Source organism: Chinchilla lanigera, unplaced genomic scaffold (genome assembly GCF_000276665.1).
Source record: "Chinchilla lanigera isolate Chin_1 unplaced genomic scaffold, ChiLan1.0 scaffold00038, whole genome shotgun sequence".
In the NCBI taxonomy this organism is placed as follows: domain Eukaryota; kingdom Metazoa; phylum Chordata; class Mammalia; order Rodentia; family Chinchillidae; genus Chinchilla; species Chinchilla lanigera.
In genome coordinates, this window is record NW_004955439.1 from 15,061,176 (window position 1) to 15,084,024 (window position 22,849).

Genomic DNA, 22,849 nt, shown 5'->3' on the forward strand with positions numbered 1-22,849 from the left:
TTTTGGTTTTTCTCCGGTACCGGGAACCGAACTCACGACCTTGCACTTGCCAGCCAGGCGCTTTGCCGCTGAGCTAAATCCCCAGCCCCTCTTTCCTTTCTTTTCTTTCTTTCTTTCTTTCTTTCTTTCTTTCTTTCTTTCTTTCTTTTTCTTTCTCTCTCTCTCTGTCTTTTTCTTTCTTCTTTTCTTTCTTTCTTTCTTTCTTTCTTTCTTTCTTTCTTTCTTTCTTTCTTTTTCCTCATCCCAGTTGTTCTTGCCTTTTGAGCAGTTTCTTTCCCTTTCACAGTATCTATTGTACCTTTTAGATTTTATTTACTGTTTCAGGTTATTACACTAGTGAGACACTACCATGTTTACACATGCAGGTCTGATTTATTTCACTTATCAGTATGGTCTGTAGTTGTTTTTCTCTGGAAAAATACCCAAAAGAGAAATACCTGAGTTGAATGGGACCTCTAATCCTAGTTTATTCAGGAATCTCCAGACTGATTGCCATGGTTGTCTACACTCCCACCAGTAGTGGAGAAGGATACCTTTTTCCCCACAGTCTCAGCAGCATTTGTTATTGCTTGATTTCTGGATGTTAGCCATTCTTTCTGGGGTGAGATGGAATCTCAGTGTTGTTTTAATTTGCATTTCCTGAATGACTAATGATGATGAACATTTTTTCATGTAATTATTTACCATTTGTATTTCTTTATCTGAGAAGTGTGTATTCATCTCAGATGCCCATTTTTGGATTGGGTCTTTGAATTTGGAGGGGCTGATTTGCTTTAATTCTTTGTATGTTTTAGATAGAAGTCCTTTGTCAGAGGGACAGTTGGCTAAAATTTTTTTCTCAATTTGTGGGTTTTCTTTTTACTCTGTTGGTGATTTCTCACAATGTGCAAAGACTTTTCAATAAAATGAGATCCCAGTTGTTGATTCTTTGAAGTATTTCTTGTGCAGTTTGGGTTTTGTTCTCTGCCTACTGCTGTGTCTTCAAGAGTTTTACCTCTCTCTTCCAGTAGATTTAGTGTTTCTGTTCTAATATTTAGATCTGTGATACATTTTGACTTGAGTTTGGTGCCTGGTAATACACTTGGGTCTAGTTTCAGTATTCAGCATGTGGTGAGCCAGTTCTTCCAGCACCATTTATTAAAGAGGCTGTCTTTCTTCCAGTGAACTTGCTTGGCCCATTTATCAAAGAAGACCTGGCTGAGTGTGTTTGTGGTTGTGGCTGCATTTCCAGTGTGTTCCACTGATCCTCAGGTCTGCTTTTTAGCCAGTACCATGCTGATTTATATCACAGTAGCTTTGTAGTATAATTTCAAGTCAGGGATTGTGATGCCACCTGACTTATCATCATTGCCCAGGGTTGCTTTTGCTATTCTGGGTCTCTTCTGGTTCCAGATTAATTTTAGGAATATTTTCTGTAGATCTGTGAGGTATGCTAAATGTACTTTAATTGGGATTGCATTGAATCTGTGCAACAATTTTGGGAGTATGGCTATTTTCACAATGTTGGTTCTTCCTATCCATGAACAAGGAATATCTTTCCATTTTTTGATATCCTCTTCAATCTCGTCTTTCACACTACTGTAGTTTTCACTGTATAGATCTTTCACTTCTTTTGTTAGATTGATTCCTAAGTATTTCAATTTTTGGATGCTATTATGAAATATATGGCTTCCTTAATTTCTCTCTGCATGTTTGTTGTTTGTGTATAGGAGTGCTATTGATCTTGAGTGTTGGCTTTGTATCCAACTGTGCTACTGAATTTGTTGATTAATTCTAGGAGTCTTCTAGTGGAATTTTTGGGGCCTTTCATGTAGAGTATCGTGTCACCTGCAAATAATGATAATTTTACTTCTTCCTTTCCTATTTTTATTCTTTTTATATCTCTCTCTTGTCTAAATGCTCTGGTTAATGTTTCCAGAACTATGTTGAATAGGAGTGGTGACAGTGAACATCCTTGTCTTGTTCCTGATTTTAAAGTGAAAGTTTTCAGTTTTTGTCCATTTAGTATGATGTTGACTGTTGGTTTGAAGTAAAGACCATCTACTCCTATTTTCTGTAGGGTTTTTCTCATGAATGAGCTTTGGATTTTTTTCAAAAGCTTTTTCTACATCTATTGAGATGACTGTGTTTTTTTTGTCTTTGGCTCTGTTGATATGATGTATTACATAACTGATTTGCGTATATTGAACCATCTCTGCATCCTGGGATAAATTCAAGCTTCTTGATGATTTGATGAATTCTGTTTGCTAGTATTTTATTGAGTATCTTTGTATCTATGTTCATTATGGAGATTGGCTTGTAGTTCTCTTTTTTGGTTGAGTCTTTCTCTGATTTTGGTATGAGTATAAAACTTGACTCCAGAAAAGAGTTAGGGAGAATTGCTTCCTTTTCAATTTCATTGAAGAGTTTGAGGAGTGTTGGCATTAAATCTTCTCTGAATGTTTTATAGAATTCAGCTGTGAATCCATCAGGACCTGAGCTGTTCTTTGTTGGTAGGTTTTTAATCATATTTTCAATTTCATTAATTGACATTGGGTTATTCAGGATTTTTATATCTTCTTGACTCAACTTTGGTAATTCATATGTATTTAGGAATCTATCCATTTCCTCTGTGTTTTCCATCCTATGGGAGTAAAGATTTTCAAAGTAGGTACTGATGATATTCTGAATTTCTATAGAATCTATAGTGATATCATCCCTTTCATTCCTTATTGCATGAATTTGAGTTTTTTCTTTCCTTTCTTGATAAGACTGGCTAGGGGTTTATCACTTTTATTTATGCTTTCAAAGAACAAACTCTTTGATTCATTAATTCTTTGTAGTGTTTTCTTCGTCTCAATTGTATTGATTTCTGCTCTGATCTTTATGATTTCTTCTTGTCTTTAGGCTTTGGGCTTGACTTGTTCTTCTTTTTTCTAAAAGTTTGAGGTACAGCATTAGGCTATTAATTTGTTGTCATTCTTTTTCCTGATATGTGTGTTCACTGCTATAAACTTCCCTCTGAGGACTGCTTTTAGTGCATCCCACAGGTTCTGGTAAGTTGTATTTACATTTTCATTTGTTTGTTGATATTTTTTAATTTCTTCTTTCATTTCATCTGTGACCCATGGTTGTTCAGGAGGCTATTATTTAATTTCCATGTGTTTATGAAGTTTTTGTGGTTCCTTTTGTCATTAACTTCCAATTTCAGTACCCTATGGTCAGATAATATGCATGGGATAATTTCAATACCTTTACATTTAGTTAAGCATGTTCTATGGGCTAGTATGTGGTCTATTTTAGAGAAAGTCCCATGTGCAACTGAGGAGAATTTGTGCTCTGATGTTGTGGGGGTGGAATACTCAGTAAACATCTACTAAGTACATTTGTTCACAAGTTTTGTTCAGTTCTGTTATTTGTTTGCTGATTTTTTTTTATCCAGTAGACCTATCTCTTTGTGGCAATGGGGTGTTAAGTTCCTCCCATTACAAAAGTGTTATTAGTTATTTGGTTTTTCATATCTATTAAAGTTTGTCTTATATAGTTGTGTGCTCCCATATTCGATAAATACATATTTATGATTGTTATCTCTTCCTCTTGAAGTTTTCCCCTGATAAAGATCTAGAGGCCTTCTTTATCTCTTTTGATCATTCTTGGTTTGAAGTTTGCGTTGTCTGAAAACTGAATAGCTACCCCTGATTTTTTCTGGGTTCCTGTTACAGGAAGGATTGATTTCCATCTTTTGACTTTCAGTCTATGAATTTCCTTTTGAGTTGAATGTGTTTCTTATATACAGCACTTGTTGGATTTTGTTTCTTGATCCACTCTGTCAGTTTGCTTCTTTTGATTAGTGAATTGAGGCCATTTACATTAATGGTTACAACTGAAATATATTGGCTTATCTGTGCCATGTTATTTACCTGCTGGTGGTTTCCTAATTTTACTCGCTGTTTAATTGCTTGCTCTGCTAAGTGGTTCATTTCTATTGTTGTTCTTGAAATTGTCATTTTTATCTCTCAAATATCTTTTAGTACTCTTTGTAGGGTTTGGCTCTCATGAAGTTCATCAGTTGTTCTTTGTCATGGAAATATTTTATTTCTCCATTAAATTTGAAGGATAGTTTTGCAGGATACATCAAACTGGGTTGGATATTGTTTTGTTTTAGGACCTGGAATATTTCACTCCAAGCTTTTCTTGATTTGATGGTTTGTGTTGAGAAATCTGCTGTGATTCTGATAGGCTTTCCTTTGTAGGTGATATGTTTCTTTTCTCTAACAGCTTTTAATATTCTGTTCTTTTGCTGGATTTCTGGGATCTTGATTATTATATATCTGCATGTAGTTTTATTTTGGTTATGGCCAGTTGGATTTCTATATGCCTCACTTATTGAATATCTGACTCTTTTTCTATGCTTGGGAAATTTTCTGCTATTACTTCTGCAAATAGTCTTTTGATGTCATTTGTGTTGACTCCTGCTGTTTCATTGACACCTATTAGTCTTACATTGTTTCTCTTTGCCTCGTCTTGCAGCTGTTAAATTGATATTTCCTGGGTCCTTGTTATTTTTAAGAGACCTTTCCTGTCGTGATCATTAGCTGCAATGGTGTCTTCAAGATCTGAAAGGCTATCTTCAGCTTCATTCAAGTGGTTTTGCCAGCTTTTGATGGAAGTTTTGATTTCTTGGATATCTCTTTGAATCTCTTCCATGCATTTGACTTCCTTCCTATATTGTTCATTTAATGTTTCCATTATTTTCCTATGCTTGCCTATTTTTTATATATGTCTTCTTTAGAAGTGCTGAGCAATTCTTTCATTATTGTTGTCATTTCTTTTTTTTACCTAAGAGATCATTTCTGATCTGACTTCTTCTATAGCATGATGGAGTTGTTTGTTTACTTTAGTTGCTATCATTTCAGAGATTTCAGGTGTATGACTTCCAATTTTTCCTATATCAATGTCTCCTGGATTTGTCCTGGGTGGGTTTGAGTTCTGAGATTGCATTTTGCTCCTTCATCCTGTCATTTGGATATCACAGGTGAAGCATTGAGCTTTACCCTTCCTGGGCAGCTCACTCAAGGTCTGTAGGGTCCCTAGTTTTCCTGGGTATCAGACATAGCAAGTTACTTAACCTGTATGTATCTTAATTTCCCATTTGTAAATGAGGATAAAAATCATTTATGTGTGTCTGTGTGTGCATATATGAATGTGTAGTTAGATTGGGAGGTAGTATTTAATGCCTGGATCAGAGAAGACATAATAAAAGTATTAACTAGTATTAGTTATTTTGAATGTACACCCTAATTTCATTTTCTCCATGATGGTCTGAGCAAAATGATTTTTTTGGACATGGTACAAACAGCTGAGATTAAGCACCCAGGTCTTCTTGGTTCCTATCTCATACTCTTTTTATACTTACTTTCTCCCAGTGTTTATAGAATGTAATTGATGTAGTTCATTTTCTGTTGCTATAACTGAATTCTATAGACTGGGTAATTTACAAAGAATGAGGTTTGTTTAGCTTCTGGTCCTGGAGGCTGGGGAGTCTAGCGTCAAGTTGCTAACCTCTGATGAAGGCCTTCTTGTTACGGCACAACATGGCAGAGAATGTCACATGGTGAGACAAAGCAAGCATGCTTGTTCAGGGGTCTCTTCTTATAAAGCACTAATGCCACTGTGGGCACTGTGCTTACAACTTCATCTAATCCTACTCTCTGCTTAAAGGTCCCACCTTCAAATACTGTTAGCATATGAAATTGGGATTGTTAACACATGGTCTTTTGAGGGACATATTGAAACCATACCAGTCATTTAATTAAGTTAAATTAAACAGAAGTAAGTAAAATAAAATGGTTGAATAAAGGAAATGTGGAATGCAAGAGACAATAAAGATCATTCCATCTTCCCAAGACATAGTCAAAGTCAAAGCCACCAGGGGGCAGTGTTCAACAGGCAGAGAGGGTCACCTCCTTACTGCTTTTCATCAGCTGCTGAGAAACCACCTTCCCACTGCATATTTGCCTAAAAGCAGGACACAAATTCACAAAGGTGTCCACTTCCCCTCCATATTTAATCACTGTATAGAACACTGGCCCCTCCTTAGCATTGGAGGGCACCAGAGGGATGCACTAACCAGCTCTCATCTTCTACTCATTCCTTGACCATTTTGCTGCCATAGATACTCGAGGTGCTTTTTCTTTGTTCTGTCCCTGCTTTTATACTTACTGTTCTTCATCAAGAGGCTGTGTAGGCCACCACACACACATGCACACACACACCACTGGGTGCTCCCCTGCTCCTGCTGCATGCTCTCGGTAGTGAATGTGTTTGCTTTTCTCTGCTTTGCCTCTCTTGCCAGGCTGGTTTACAGCACCTTGACCAAAGAATCTAATATGGGAAGAGGGAAGACATTTTGCCTCCCTTACACCTTAGAATCGGATAGCTAATATCATCAGTTAATCAACTGTCCATTGAATTTGTGCTTCAAATAAGGTGGGTTTGGGGTTGTTTTGTGGTTTTGGTTGTTTTGTTTTCTTCTTTGATGTTTTTTGCAGTGCTGGGGCTAGAACCTAGGGCCTCCCACTACTGGTTCACTAGTAGGCAAGTGAACCACCCCTGAGCTACTCCTGCACCCCTAAATGTTCTTAAATACTAATATGAATACTAATACTAATGCAAGGGCCATTACAAAATTGAACTCTAAAAGTTAGATTTTTTTCTTTAAGTAATAAGGGGCTTCTCTAAACTTCCTCCTGTTGACCAAATGACCAACATGAAGTGAGGGAATATGAAGACTGTAGCCCCAGGAGGTCAGGATGCATTTCCTTTGCACAGGACAGGGAAGGATGGAGCTAAAGATGGCTGGGAGCAAAACAAGCCTGGAGATGAACATTGTCTCATAATATTCTCCCTCCCTCCTCTGTCCTTGCTGTTAAAATCCCTGTACACCTGTACACAGGGAGTTAGTGAGCCTAGAAAAGTGAGGCCCCACCTTGGAGCTACCTTGAAAAAGGTAGCTTGAAAAAAAGCATGAAGCTTTTTCCTTTTCACCAAAATAAATGGGCTCCTTCTAGGTGGTGAGCAGTGAGCAAATGCACCTGAGCATATGGACCTAAGTGGCTATAATACAGCCATATGAAAGTGGGTTTCTTCTACTCTACTATTTCTCTGAGAAATTTGTTATTTATTTCACACTACTTAGCCCTCTTTATGAATTTAATTATCTTGTTGCTAAGTGTGTGTCTATGCAAAATTGATTGCTTCAAAAATCATAACCATGGTAACAAAGCAGTGTCTAGTATATTCAAGCCTCAGAAACACACATTCGCAGTGTTCCCGTAGCTATGTACTGCTTTAGTACTTAAAGAGCTATAATTTTTAAAATTACTTTGAATTGCTGTTAACCCACCATTTTAACCCACTACTAAAGTATTTTTGACATTTAGGCAGAATCTGGCCATTCTATCCTTATTGAGATGGATTAATTGAAAGAATTAGATGCCAGTACTTTCATCTACTTTTTAATGTTTTTGGTGCTGGGAACTGAAGCCAGAGCCATGCACACACACACTTTAACACTGAGCTACTCCCCTAGCCCCTGCCTGCCAATACTACTTTAATTTCCAAATAATGTAAATTCATCCTCTAGAATGTGTGTGAAATAAAATATTGGGCTAGTTTACTGATGAATCTAAAAAATAAAAAAAAAAAAACCCAATAAAAATGTACAGATTCAGGATATTCCCATTGAAAAAACCCTCACTCTCTTAAAATTTCTTTTATATATGTATAAGTGGACATATTTCAGGCTCTCTTGTTTTTGATTTCCCTATCCTCTGACTCATTCCTAGGGGATAGACAGATAGGTACAAAAGAGACAAAGGAATTTAGATTTTTAAAATTGTACATACTTTAAAACAAAACCTGCAGCTTCAGGATGCAAAAGTTATTCAAGCCTTTTTCTTTTCCAGGAGACTCACTCAAAAAAATTCCTAAGCATCTGAAAAACAGAATGAGCCCATAAATTAGGCTCTGCCATCTATGCTTTTCACCTGTAAATTACAGATCTCCACACGTAAGGAAGCAGCCATATTAGTGGGCAGCATATCTCAACTTCAAACACACATAAATGGTTTGCATTCTGTTGGGTAACATGACAGACTGTGGAAATACACATCCTAGATTGCCAATCTTGAAGATACTCCCAAGCCCCATAAACATAGCCAGTGCTGGGTCATAATGCACCTCACTGGCTTCAAGGCCCACACTCTTTCTTCGAGTGTACAACTTTTAAATTTCTGTCTAATAAATCCCTTTGTCCTCCTACTGACACATCCTGAAAATTCTTTTTCTGCAATGGGAGTCAGTGAGCCTTCAATTTAATTCTACTGGTAAGATGGGTTTAGGGATCTCCAAATGATATAGGACCTTCAGATTATATAGGGGAAATAAATGTATCTCCCAACCTGCTAGATGTCAGATACACCTGGTTCATGTTCCCCAAAATCGAAGAATGCATTCTAAGGAAAACAGAGGTTAAGAGTAAGAAATTTTGAGAAACAGCTCCTGAGACAGACAGGAGGGGACCTAAGGGGGTTGCTATGGAACCCACTTTCTAGAAGTTTTATACAGCAAAATCACGAGGTGGGTACAAAAACATGAGGTGGGTACAACGTGGAGCAAAGCGATGATCGATGAGGTTACAAGTATAGCTGCTTAGGTAATGTTGATCCAATGGGGAAGCATGCCATATAGCAAGTGTACATGGAAAAAAAAAAAGAACTTTTCAGGAATGGATGGGTCCAGGAGTCTTGGTCACCCACTGAGGTGACTGATGTCTGTCTAGACTTTATTAGATGAGGTGTTTCCACATATCACTTGGGGAAGCATGTAGACCTGGTCATTTCATCTCTATCTTGAGGTCTGGCCTCCAACAGATGTGGCTCCAACCACAGTTGTAATTGTTTTCATACTTGTGTTGAGTCTCTTGAAGGGCCATCCCTATCTGACTGCCTAACTCAGCTGTCTATAATATTCCCTCCCACCAAAGAGATACCTCTAACTGCCTTGAGGGGGGAAGGTGTGATGACCATTCTTCAGAATGAACAGGGTGGTAGTTGTCATCAACAATCAGAGATACTCTACAGACAGTCTACCTAAAGGCACTCAATAGACATTAAGTGTTCTTGTCTTGGTTAGGTGTACAGCTTTAAGTCTAGAGGAGACAAGGCCAAAGAAGTAGTTAAGTATGCATGGGTCAAATAATAAGATCAAGAAGACTATTGTGAATATAATCAACAAATGTTTCCAACAGGAAGAGCCCGTAATACCCTTTCACAAAGAAGGTAAGGAGAAGATCCAGAAAATTTCAGAATATGATGTAGTATTAACCTGCCATTTAATATCTTGAACAACCATCAAGTTATTACCAGAAGGATCAGGAATGTGCACACAACATTCATCTTTTACAATTACTCAAGTATCTCCCTTGTGCTGCTGTTAGAATGTCTAATACCATCTGATTTTGGAGGACAGTTTGCCTCATAAATTTTACTTCTTCATGTATGAGAGAGAGAAAGAGACCAGTCAATGTGTACTTTAAGGCCCACTGAGTGTAGTTAGCCAAGACCACGGTATGTTGCATGATATCCTCTAGTCCGAGGGAAAGGACAAAGATAGAAGCCAAATGATCATACCAGTGAAACACATTTCTTCTGCCACTGATGTTGTAGATGGGGTAAGTATGCAGGTTTGTCTATATTTTTGACACTCCTGCCTTGTAACCACACAAATCCCAACATGCATCTCCCTATCCATCCAAGGGATAATCAGGGCCACAGATTGGTTCCACAGGACCAATGAGTGCCACTAGGGGCTTCCCATCTAATTTCAGGTCAGTTAAACCAATCTGTTGCAAACAGTCTTTGATCTGTAAAGTTATGGTGTGTATATACCACTCAAGGGGGGGCCCATCCCAAGCTTTAGTATAGCTAGGCTAATGAAACCGAGAATGATTTCTTAATTTCCCAAATAAGAGGGTCTTTCTACTGACTTGTCCTATAGTTGGAGTTAACTACATACAACCTTCCCATATCTGAAAGTAGCCATCTTTATATCTATGATTATTGGTTGTCATGGTAGGACCATTACTCTTACTTAGCAGGAGTTCTACTAGTGCCTGTGGAGAGGTCTCAGTGGGATTTTTAGAAAAAATTCAATTATGTGTAGGATCATGAAAGACAGAGTTTATAGGCCACTCAGTTACCTTGTAATGGTGGGCGAAACTATGAACCAGAGAACTATTCCATCTCTCATAAATATAGTCTTGTAACTTATTCCAATCATCTCCTTGAAGTGGGGATAGCAGCCAAGGAAGCTCTGATGTATTTGACAAGGGAAGTAGGCCACATATATAGTTAGATATTTGTTTTAACAACTCTGCATATTCCTGTATCCACACTAGAAAGGAATTGCCTCTCCTTTAAGTGGTAAAGTAATTAGTAAAAGGGCTATGAGTAACATCTTATATAAGCTATCTGAAGACTATTTTGTTTTTGAACAAGAATTTTAACTCCCCCATGGGTTCACAGAAATGTTCGGATTGTTGCTCATACTCAGTGACAGTCTCTGGTTCCCAGGCCTGCTACCTTAATAGCTGATAGAGTTGTCAGGATCATTGTATGGTTCCTCCCAAGTTGTTCCTAAGGAAGGAAATGATGAGGGAAGAGACTTTACCAGTACTAAATCCCCAGGTTGGAATATGAAATTTGCCATCTCTTTAGGCTGAACTTCTATTAGCTGTTTAAGTGTATGCCGGAATTTAGCCAGTGAGGTGACATCTTTCAGTAAAGCACCTGTTTCTCTCCCAAAGAGAAATCATTAGTGAGAAAAAAGGCACCCATAAAGTGTTTCAAATGGACCGAGGCCTGGAATTTGAGGTGTATTTCTTACTTTGATAAGAGCTAAAGGCAGTAGGTGAGTTTCCTGAGCCATTTTGTGAAGATTTCTCTTTAGAGTCTCATTCATTTTTTCCTACCTTTCCCAATGATTGTCGCCTTCATGCAAAATGAAGTGATACAGAATCTTCAGTGCCTGAGAGACACCCTGTGTGACTTACTGTTACTTTAAAAGAAGGCCCATTATCACTTTGTAAGCACTTATGAAGTACAAATCTGGGGCTGATTTCTGAGACCAAAATCTTTATCACCTCTTATGCTTTTTCTGTTCTACAAGGAAAGACCTTAACCCACTTTGTGAAAGTATCTACCCAGACCAATAGGTACCGGAGCCCCCTTACTCTTTGGCATATGAGTAAAATTGAGCTGCCAATATTCTCCAGGATATTTACCATGCCTCTGAATACCTGGAGGGACCACGGTCTGCTTAAGAAGATTGTTTTCTGTGCAGAGTTCACATGTCTTAACTGTCTGTTGTATTGTCTGAGAGAATCCCTTTCCTATTAATAACTTTGAGACCATCCGGTGGGTCTTGTGTCTTCCCAAGTGAAAGGTTTGATGTAAAGACTTAATTTTCTATTAACTAGCACCAGGAAGGAACAGCTTACCATCATCTGACTGTAATGATTCTGATGGAAGGAACTGACACCCATTGGGAGATAGCACATTGGTTATCTGACTGAGAATGTTTGGGTCAAGTATGAGCAAAGGACCCTTCCAGATCAGGGGTCCTGAAGGTGGGGGCCCTTAACAGCTTGTTTTGCACCTGCGTCAGCCAGTTTCTTATCTTGAGATACTTCAACTCCTTTTTGGTGTCCTCTACACTAAATAACTGCCACTTTGGAGAGCATATAGACAAATGATAAAAGATTATCTTCTTATGCTACATTATGGGAAATCCTTTGGCTATTAGATAATTTCTTTCTTTCCACATGGCTGTGTGGGCAGGCAATACTAGCAAAGCATACTTTGAATCTGTGTAAATATTGACTTTTTGTCTTTCATTGAGTTGTAAAGCCCTGACCAGGGCTATGAGTTCTGTTAGTTGGACACTAGTCCCAGGGGCAAGTGAGGAACTTTCAAGTGTCTGATGTAGAGCCACTACTGCGTACCCTGCCTTTCTTGTCCCACTTTTCATGAAGGAACTGCCACTGCAGAAGAGGGTCAAATCAGAGTTGGTAAGGGGTGCATCTAACAAGTCTTCTCTGGCTATGTACCTATGGAGAATCACCTGTTTACAGTCATGTCTTTCAGCATCAGTGTCTTCCTTTTTTGGTAGAAAGGTGGCAGGGTTTAAGGAGGAACGTGTCTTTATTTGAATGGCTGGTTCTTCCGTGATTAGAACCTGGTATTTAAGAAATTGGTTGTCTGATAATCATAGGCTCCCTTTGGAAGACAGAAGTCCTGCCACATTGTGCGGTGTATATACAATGAGATCTTTGCCTAAAGTAAGCTTGGTGCGCTGATGCTATCACTAATAGGAAGTGCCATCAGAAGTGATAACTGATAATAACTACTCCTGGCTGAATACAGTCAACAAGTCTGCACCAGTTGCTGTTGTTGCCCAGGATTAAGTTAATCTAAATTTTGATAACCTTTCGATATTCACTCAGGTTGCACATTGACAGGGGATACCAGCAGCTTAGTGTTGCAGCCTGGAGTTTTGGCCTTAGGTCAGGTTTGGGGAACAGCGCTGGAGTACAGTTTTAGAGCTGGCAACAGCGCAGCCCAGGAAGGCTAAGGACTCAAAGCTGCCATTGATTCAGTTTGGGGAACCTAAATGACTTGAACATTTGGTGCAGAAGAAACAAGCTTCTCTCCTGTAGCAGAGGCCTTTCCTCTCAACAGAACTGATGTGTCTGGCAATTTTTCATAGGATGGACACATTTAGTGTCTTTCATTAACCTGCCCAACAAAGAGGAACTTCTATGCCTTCAGATAAATTTATGCTTACAGATGTTATTATTAAACCTATTATAGTAAAAAGAAAGTCAGATTGGGTGCCTCTGTTGCTAGGAGAATTACAGCAACCACAGCTCTAAGGCACTGATATTTATCTGGACTTCATTGGACAAGGTGTTACCACTGTCTTATCCCTCGGTGAAATATGTAAGCTTGGTCATTCCATCTTTATCTTGAGGCCTGGCCTCCAACAGATGTGCCTCCAGCCACAGTTGTAATGTGTTTTCATCTTTTGTATTGACTCTCTCAAGAGCCTTGCCCTGTCTGACTGCCTATAATATTTCTACCTAACCAGCTGTCTATAATACTAGGACCTTCTCTGGTAGCAAAGCGACTACCAACTCTTCTTAGCAGCACTAAATTCTGCATCCAGTGAAACTTTGCAACTCTAACATCAAAAAGAAACAAAATAGCAATTTAGGTTTTAATGTAAAAATTGATAGGTAACATTAGTTTTAAAATATAAAGAAATCAACGTATTCGTTTTATCACAAAAACTTTTTAAGAAAATCTTTAAGAAATACCCATCTCAAGCTTTCATGAGAACTTTGGACCAAAGATCTATGTTCTGTGTGACTTTGGGATATCAGTTATATTTCTTGGGCTTTCCTAATGTAGGGAATATTCATGGTGGATGTCTTTAGCTTTTAATTTTGACAAAAGTTTCAAGCACAGAAAAGAGGCAACACTACAATAAAATATTTACTGGGATTTTCCAATTATCACAATTTTGCTGTGTTGACTTCATCAGTTGATCTCTCTGTCTATGGACCTATTGATTTATGTATCTGGAACTATTTGAAAATAAATTGTAAACATAAAGTCCCTTTACCATGAAATACTTCACTGTGTATTCCCTAAGAATAAGACCACTGTAAGGACATACTACCATGATCAAAATCAGGAAATTGAACATTGTTGCAATACTACAACTGATGTGCAAGCTGCAACTGATGTACACTGGCTGGGACAGGACAAAAAGGGGGCCTGATTTACTTTAGGTCAGAATTATGTGACTAATTTTTAGTTAGTCCTTCAGTCTTACTTCTTCCAGCATCCTAGAGCAGCTAAAAGGTTGAATTTAATTGCACTGACATGGAGAAAACAGATAGGACAGTTTTGCCTGTTTAAACTCTAATTTCTTAAGTGACATTTCAGTCATGACAGTTAATGTTGCTTGTCAACTTGATTGGCTTGGGAGCCATCTAGGACTCTGGAGGGTCCCTAGATGGATGCTTCTGGGTATGTCTGGGTGGGTAACATAGACATGGCCTTGAGGACAGTATCTGGTCCATGACCCTTCCTCGCTGGTGAGATTCCCCTGCTTTTCTTCTCAGCAAAGTGAGCAACGTTGCTCTACCACAGCTTTCTGCCATGATATCCCTGCCTTGGAGTCAACCTACCATGGACTGAATCATCTAATACTGTGATCTAAAAATTAAACTTCTCCTTCTTTCAGTTGTGAGTTTCAGGTACTTTGTCCAGCAACAGGAAAGCTGACCAATACAGAAAAATTAATGAATATCAGCTTGTAAAAGAAGCATGTGTTCATTGAAGAACATTTGAAAATGAGTAAAAGGAAAGATTATTCAGAGTACTTCTCTAGTCTTTTTCTTTACACATATACTTTGTGGGTACCATATATGTTACATTGGTTGAGACAATAGAAGCATTCTCTGAGAGAGTACTCTAACATACCACTGACTCAGGGAGAGTAGCTAATATACCATTGACTCATTGAGAGTACCTAATGTACTGTTAGCTAAGTGAGAGTACCTAACATACCCTGACTCTGTGAGAGTAACATACCATGGCTCTGACTCCACTCTCATCTTCCAGGAAAAACCTAGGTAAAAGGGGATGTCACATAAAATCTGTTTACAAACTCCACTGGCTTTTTACTGACCATAGTTTCTTTTTGCTCCCAATAGGCCAGTCTTTCAGAGTCTCTACTGTGTCTGCAGAAGGTCTGCCATTTTCACTACTTGAAATATGCCAGTGAAATATATTTGGAATGAGATATTTTACTCTCTCACCCTGTGAAGCAGGAAGCAGGTCCTCTGGAGCACTGATTTCCCAGCAACTTTGAACACCTCCTAGTAGGTATGGGCTAAAGGCACTTACGATTTTAACTTTTTTTTTGAGTAGTCACTCTTCAGGGTTTATTTGGTATTATAGTTGGTGTGACATTTGTTTGCATTGTTCTCAGATGGATCTTCCCTTTTTACATTGTATGGCAATGCACACTACTGATATATAATATGCAAAATAAAATATTGCACAAGACATGCAAAACTGGATTTATACACTGGATCCCAGGCTGTGACCAACTGGAAAAAAGTCAGACTAGGCTTGGGTGGTGAAATGATATAACATATCTGGTTTGAAGGGCAACTGGAGCCTGTGCGACATTGGCCATGGTGTCTCAGAGATGGTGGGGCTACTTTAACCAGTTTAGGATATACAAGTGAAGTACCATCTGGCATCAGGATAGAAATGTGTGGTTTTATATGGCCTGTGTCTCCCAGAATGTAGGGGAGGACAGAATCTTCATTCTGGTAGTGGCCAGCCAACAAACACAACTGGGCCAGTATTATTTACTCTAACCAACCCTTCGTAGTTTTCCACTTCTCTGACTCTGTGGAGCACCTCCCTCACCCCTGCTCCCTTAAAAGAAAAAGGTCAAATCGGACGTAGGTGGCATCAGTGCCTGGCATATATGAGGCCCTGGGTTCCATCCCCAGAACTGAAAAAAAATTCAAATCAGAATAGAACTCAGCTGTTTTCCATATGGCCAAGTTTTTAAAAAATAATTTCCCCATTTTTCTTTTTTTTTTTTCCAGTGTTGGGGCTTGAACTGGAACCTTACATGTTCCAGGCAAGTGCTCTACCACTGGTTTACACTCCTACTGCCTAATCCCTCATTTCTAACTGTTATGCAAGATATTTTACAGAACATGTTTTCCTCTTCAAAGAACCCATAAGTCTCACCTATGGATGACACTGAGCTAGACAGAACTAAAATCTCAAGCCAACAGAAGCTTAAATTTAGGGCTTGGAGACACAAAGACCAAAATCAAGATCAAGAGGTACTGACCATGAAATGACAATACAGGATGAAAAGAATAAACTTAGGAATGAAAACACTGCATGCAACAAGACTCACCAATACCCCCCAAAGATCTGAAAAACCTTTCTCACTAGCCAGCTGGAGACAGATGTGAGCAGTCTTCCTGTCTCCCTCTCAGTCAACCTTCAATAAAGCTCTTTCTTTCTGCAAAAACCAGTGTTAGACCATTGGTTTCTATGCACACGAAGCAGGATGTCCTTACCTGGTGTCACTTTGACTTTATTTTTTTATTTTTATTTTTATTTTTTTTTGGTTTTTCTCCGGTACTCACTTTGACTTTAGACCAACATGCAGAACTGTGAGAAATAAATTTCTATTGTTCACAAGCCATCAGTTTTTTGTTATGGCAGTCAGAATGGACTAAGACACACATCTATAATACAGAATACACCAGAAAACATGCTGTTTACTACTACTTGAACTTATGATTAAAATGTTCAAAAGTTAACTTACAAACATGTACATAAGTTTTCAAAATTGTTTTAGAAGTTTGAGAGTACAGTTCTTTGAGTACACTTCCTGTATCACATCCAATGCCAGAAAGAATTAGGTTGGCTTCTCTAATTGGGTAAGTGGCAGATATCAGGGGTACCTGGAGCCAAGTGTCTTAGTTACTTTTCTCTCCTTGCTGAGACAAAATATCTCACTCAAAATATCTCACTCAAAGTTAAAGGGAGAAAGGCTTATTTAGCTCACAGTTTGCAGAGGTTCCAGTTCATAGTTGGCTGAGTCCAAGGCAGAGCAGCACAAGGCAGAGGGGGTCAAAGAAGAGAACAGTTCATGTGCAAGGTAGCAAAAGCATCATGAGACCCTACCAGCATCTTTCTAACCCTTTTATATTCTATCTAGGCTACTGAGATTAGGGTGATGCCAGACCAATCAGTGGACTGATTTTAGTAATCACACATCCTTTTTTTTGTTGTTGTTGGTACCAGGAATCAAACTCAGGACCTTGCACTTCCCAGGCAGGCACTTGTGCCACTGAGCTATATCTCCACCCCTCTAATCACACATTCTTAATCCCAGCATTGCACCATGAATCAATCACACCCCCTAGATCCAGTCACCTCTGCAAAATCTGTACTTATGACTGCATGAGGCTTTGCGGGGGACAACTAAATACAAGGCATAACACCAAGGCTCCAGAGCAGAGAGTTTTCCTCACTCATATTTCTGTCTTTGGGTCAACCCAAAGAATGGATTGAGCTGAGACTTCTGCCTGATGCACCTACCTGTGGCCTTTCCACTTGGCTTGGGCTTCCTTCTACCTGTCACAGTCAGGATGCCCTCCTAGGGCTCCAGGGCTAAGTATTTGTTCTCAGCAATCCACAGGATCACTTCTGACCAGGTGTAGTGGTTCAAATTGTCTCAGCCAAACCACACTCAGGAGGATGAAATATAAACCTCATCTCTTCCAGAAATGAGGTAAAATAATCTGTGACCGGGGCTTGGGATTTAGCTCAGTGGCATAAGTGCCTGCCTGGCAAGCACAAGGTTGTGAGTTCAATCCCTGGTCCCGCAAAAAATAAATAAATAAATAAATAAATAAATAAATAAATAATGAAAACATCATTCCACCATGATATATGTGTACTTACATTTACGGGGCTGGGGATTTAGCTCAGCGGCAAAAGCGCCTGCCCGGCAAGCACAAGGTCATGAGTTCAGTTCCTGGTACCGGAGAAAAACAAAAACAAAAACAAAACAAAACAAAACAAATAATCTGTGACCTTATTTCAAAACTGCCGCAGGGACAGCCTTTCCTCTCCACTACCCAGCTCAGTTATTATGTGGCTGACTCTTAGCTTCAGCTTGTCCTGGAGTACCAGCCCTCCATACTTTCCACACTCTGCGTGGAAATGCTTGTAGCATTTACCTCACTGAAAGTCTCAAGATTCACGTGTTATTTTAAATCTTCCCAACAAGCAGAGTCTGCTTCCCTAGATAATGGACTACCTACCCCAATTTAAGTGAGGTCTCTCAAAGGTGATTTATCTTTCTGAAGGAAGTCTTCTCCTTACCCCTCCATCTGGCATCAGTTTACTTCCCTAACCCCAACAAGTGCCTTCCACATCTCCTGGGAAATGAAGGGATGCATGCAAAATACCCACCGTCAGTGATTCCCAGAAGACTTCATGGCAACTTTTATCAAATTATAATTTTGAAGAAATTTAAAATATAATTGATGTGCAAGGTCGTGAGTTCGGTTCCCGGTACCAGAGAAAAAACAAAAAAACCAAAAAAAAAAAAAATATATAATTGGACACAAATACAAGGTAAGTGCTGGACAAATACTTGATCATTAATGTGGAAAATACCAAGATTCTAAAGTTAGTTCAGAGATATCCTGAGAAACTATTTTATGAAGAGAGAAGAAAAATGAGATTGCTAGTTGTGAAACTGGTTAATGTCCCAACAGGGAAATAAAAATAACATGTAGAGTTGTATTTTCTGTAGGATATAAATAATTTGCAGATTTTTCCTACCATGACAAAACTCTGAGTTAATGTGTAAGCCCACGGAGTCTGAGCTATAATAAAAAATATATATTAAACCAAACCAAAGACATGTTCTCCTAAGATAGCAGTTTCTGTGAAGGTGACCTACAGACCACTGAAGGTGAGTTCCAGTCAGAAAAAGTCACAGTTATTTTGGTAATAATTTGAACATGTCTTTTGCCCTTTTGTAGCGTTGACATTTAGACTAATGGTGCAAACAACTGCAGAAACTGGGGCACCAATGTAGTGGCAGCAGTCACTGCCCGCTTCATTACTCATTAGTGGGAAGATAAGTCAACTGTACATACCAGGGTCCTTTATGAGGAGGCAAAAATTATTGACTTTATAAAACTTGACCTTTGTGTACACATTTTTAATATTCTATGAGATAAAAAATGCACTAAGACATTCACTGCACACCAAAGTGTCATGTTGTTTCCTCTGGAAGCACTCAGGTGGCTGAGCTACCATCTCAGTGCCACCTTTATTTGGAAAAACAACTGATGGATGAGCTGGTTAATCAGGCTTCAGGATTTAGATGATTTTTTAAATGAATGCAATTAGTCTGTCATTTCAATGAAAACAAGTGACGAAAATTGTAGAGGGTGATAAAATTGGAATTTTCAAGAGAAAATTGGAATTTTGGAACGTTTGTACCTGCCACTGTGAGCTCAAAAGCTTCCCCATCCAAAAGGATTTTCTGAACTGTTCAGTGGTGGCATTAGTGAAGATGGCTTCCTGGTAGGGTTATAATGACACTATATGACTGATGTCTGATGGCACAAAAATCAAACATGGTGTAATAGTTTTGTATTGATGCTCTGACACATTACCACAAACCCAGTGGCTTACAAGATGACCCTGCTGTCATATAGTTCCAAATTTCAAAGTCTGACACAGTCCAGTAGACTAAGATTAAAGTGTTAGATTGGGCTAAGCTCTTTTCTAGAGGCTTCCTGGGAGAATCTGCTTCTTAGTCTTTTCCAGCTCCCAGAGGCCAGCAACCTTCGCAGGTTCATAGATCTTTTCTTTCATTGGCAAAGCCAGTAGTGATGGGCTGGGTCTTTCCACATGGCATGTCTTTGATCCTCTTAACAATCATATTTGGTGAGGTCCCTTTTGCCATGTAAAGAACATATTCATGGGTTCTGGAGAGTAGGATACAGCTACCTTTGGGGCCATTATTCTGACTAACCCACATGGGAAAAAGATTCATTCAAAATTTAAGATAGAGTAATGGATACTAATGTAAGAGATTTATGGTTTCATACTCCACATTGAGGCTACAAGCATAGAGTTATTATCTAGTATCTAAAAGTCTTTTAAAATATTCTTCCCCTCCCAATTATGTATCTGTGTGGAGTTGAATTTTTTATATAATCTTTAACCAAACAACACATTGCACTGGTGGAATGCAAGAACAAATATAAGAATCCAACTTTCTTCTGCTAAAATAGATACTAAAGAGAATTGCAAAATTGTAAAACATTGCTTCTCTTTGCAATGTTATGCTTTAGAAAATACTTTTAAAATATATATTTTGGTAAAAGTTTATTGTTTTTAAATGTTCTCAGTTTTAGTTTACAATAAGGTATCATTCAATAAATAGAAGTTCTACGGAGCCCTCAGTAACTTTTAAGAGTATAAGGGATCCTAAGATCAAAAGGTTTTAGAATTTTTGTTGCAGAGAATAAACTAAGGCTGTAGATGATGTTCCAGGATGACAGTGGAAGAATATTTTTTTATGGAAATGCCAGATGCTATCACTACAAAGAGCGGTCACATATCTTAGGTCTTTATGTCTTTGATAAAAGAATTCAAACAAGACATGTAGGCCATTCGTAAAAAGTACAGGCAGAGTTTAATCAGAGTAATAGGTTTGCAGAGTGACAGAGAATACACTTCTAAGGCAGTTGCACAGAATTAAGGCTTAGGCTACATTTACATGATTAAGTGGGCTTTCAAGAAATACCATTTTCTTCCTCCAGGGTCATTGTTCTTTTACCAAGAATGTGAGGGTGTTTTGACCAGTGTCAGAGGAAAGAAGCTTCCTGCTTACTCCCTAGGTTGAATGTTTTTGTTCAGTTTGTTTTGAGATTTTCCCCAATCTCTCACCCATGCTCTGGATTTTTGTGCAGGTCCTAAAACATGCTAAAAAGAAGTTATATCCTCTTGAGTTTTGGCTTGAGAGCAAATATTTAGTTCAGAGTTTGCACGGCTATAATCTCAGTACTCTGAAAGGCTGAGGCAAGAGGATTGCCTTTCTTAGTGAGTTTGTTATTGATGTACAGGAACACTATCAATTTTTGAAGGTAATTTTATATTTTGCTACATTTCTGAATTTGGTTATTAATTCTAGGAGTCTTTTGGCAGAATTTTTTTGGGTCTTCTACATAGAGGATCATGTCACCTGCAAATAATGATAATTTGGCTTCTTACTTTCCTGCATATATGCCTGCTGGAAATAAGCCCCCAGAAACAAATTGTAGGTACTGGAAAGAATGTCTTAGACACAGGACAAGAGGTTTTGATGAGGCAAAGCTTTTATTCCTGCAGAAGGGTGCAAGCATGAGGTTGGCCATTTTTATCCCTAATGCAGGAGAAGCAGCTGACCTTTTCTCCATTGGTTAGGTTGAAGGTTCATAGTCTATGCCAATTGGCTAATGTTATGGTTTATGTCTGGATGTCCCCGCAAAGCATCATGCAGTCATGGGGTGGGCTTCTAGAGTGTACGACTGATCTGTGGTCCAATGTTGGGATTATGGGTGTGAGTGCTACACCTATCCCAGGGTGGGTAGTTTGCATACAGTATAAGGAAGGGAAAAAAGCTTGCTCTCCCCGCCTGCTCCTCCCTTTTTGCTCTTGCTGTTTTTGCCGTTTTCTACCACCATGAACTGTTGCCCTCTGCCATGTGCCTCTCTGCCTTGGAACCAGCTGAGTATGGACTGAAACCGCCACCAGCTGTAAGCTGAATAAGCCTTTCCTTCCATAATGTTGGGTGTTGGGTATTTTGTTCCAGCAACAAGAAAAAAGTAACTAAGACAGCTAATTTAAGCAGCACAAGGGGAGGATCTGAGGAGTTACTGAGGGGAAGGAAGTGTGGGAGCTGAGAGGGTATGGGGAACGAAAGTCTTTGGATATGGAGCTATCTTTGGTCTGCAGCTACGTTTTTAAAATTTTAACCAAGCAGGCATTTCTCACAACTCTAGTGTAAGAGTTTGCGGAGGGCAGCCTAGGGTAGACTAGAGTGTAGGATGAAGGCACTCCATTATGTTCTTTGATAGAAAAGACAGGGCTGCAGTGTCTCACGTGCCTTTTAGTTCTTTTCCTTGCCTGATTTTTTTTGTTAGTGTTTTGAGTACTGTGTTGAACAGGCATGGTGATAGTAGACATCCTTATTTTGTGCCTGATTTTAGAGGGAAAACTTTCAATAAGTTTGTCATAAATGGCTTTTATGAGATTGAGTTAAGGTTCTCCTGTACCTCTTTTCTTCAGTGTTTAATTATGAATATATGTTGAATTTTATCAAAGGCTTTTACTGAATCTATTGAGATGATTATATTATTTTTGTCCTTGCTTTTGTTTGTGTGATGTATTACATTTCTTGCATCCTTGCATCTCTGGGATAAATCCTGCTTAACCTTGATGTCTGATCTTTTTGACGATTTGTTGCATTCTGTTTGCCAGTATCTTGTTAAAGATTCTTGTATTTATATTCACTGAAGGAAATGATCTATAGTTCTTTTTCTTGCTTGGATCACTGTCCAGTTTTGGAATAAGGGTAACACAATGCTAGCTTCCAGGAATGACTTTGGGAATAGTCTCAATTTCATTGATTTTTCCTCTGATCTCTACAATTTCCTTCTTTGCACTAGTTCTGAGTTTGGGTTGTTCTTCATTTTGTAGGAACTTGAAGTGAATCCTTCAGTGAACTTAGGTTCACTCTGGTTTTGTAATGTGGGGCCATTCACAGCTATAAATCTCCCCCTTAGGATTGCTTTCATTGCTTCCCATAGGTTTTGGTATATTGTGCTGGCATTATTATTTAATTATAGTAACTGTCTTGTTTCTTTCTTGATTTCTTCTGTAACCTGTTTATTATTCAAGAGTATATTTTAAAATTTCCATATGTTTGTATAGTATCTATGGTTTCTTTTCTCATTAATTTTTAATTTCATTGCTCTATGGTCAGATAATATGCATGGGATAATTTCCATTTTTTTTGCAATTTCTTAAACATGGCTAGTGTCATGTCTGGTGAGAGTACGTCTTATTTACCTGGGGTTCATAAATTTTATACCAATAAAAAATTAGAGTTATTTATTTAT

General features: G+C 38.6%; 1 long non-coding RNA gene across 1 annotated transcript in view; it reads left to right on the forward strand.

The window, feature by feature from the left end:
- Positions 1-16,151, forward strand: part of LOC102024614 — an 18,779-nt gene extending 2,628 nt beyond the window's left edge. The window contains exons 2-3 of the long non-coding RNA XR_261992.1: positions 14,825-14,992; positions 15,837-16,151. This is a non-coding gene — a long non-coding RNA (uncharacterized LOC102024614). The remainder of the gene's footprint in view (positions 1-14,824; positions 14,993-15,836) is intronic.
- Positions 16,152-22,849: the final 6,698 nt, after the last annotated feature.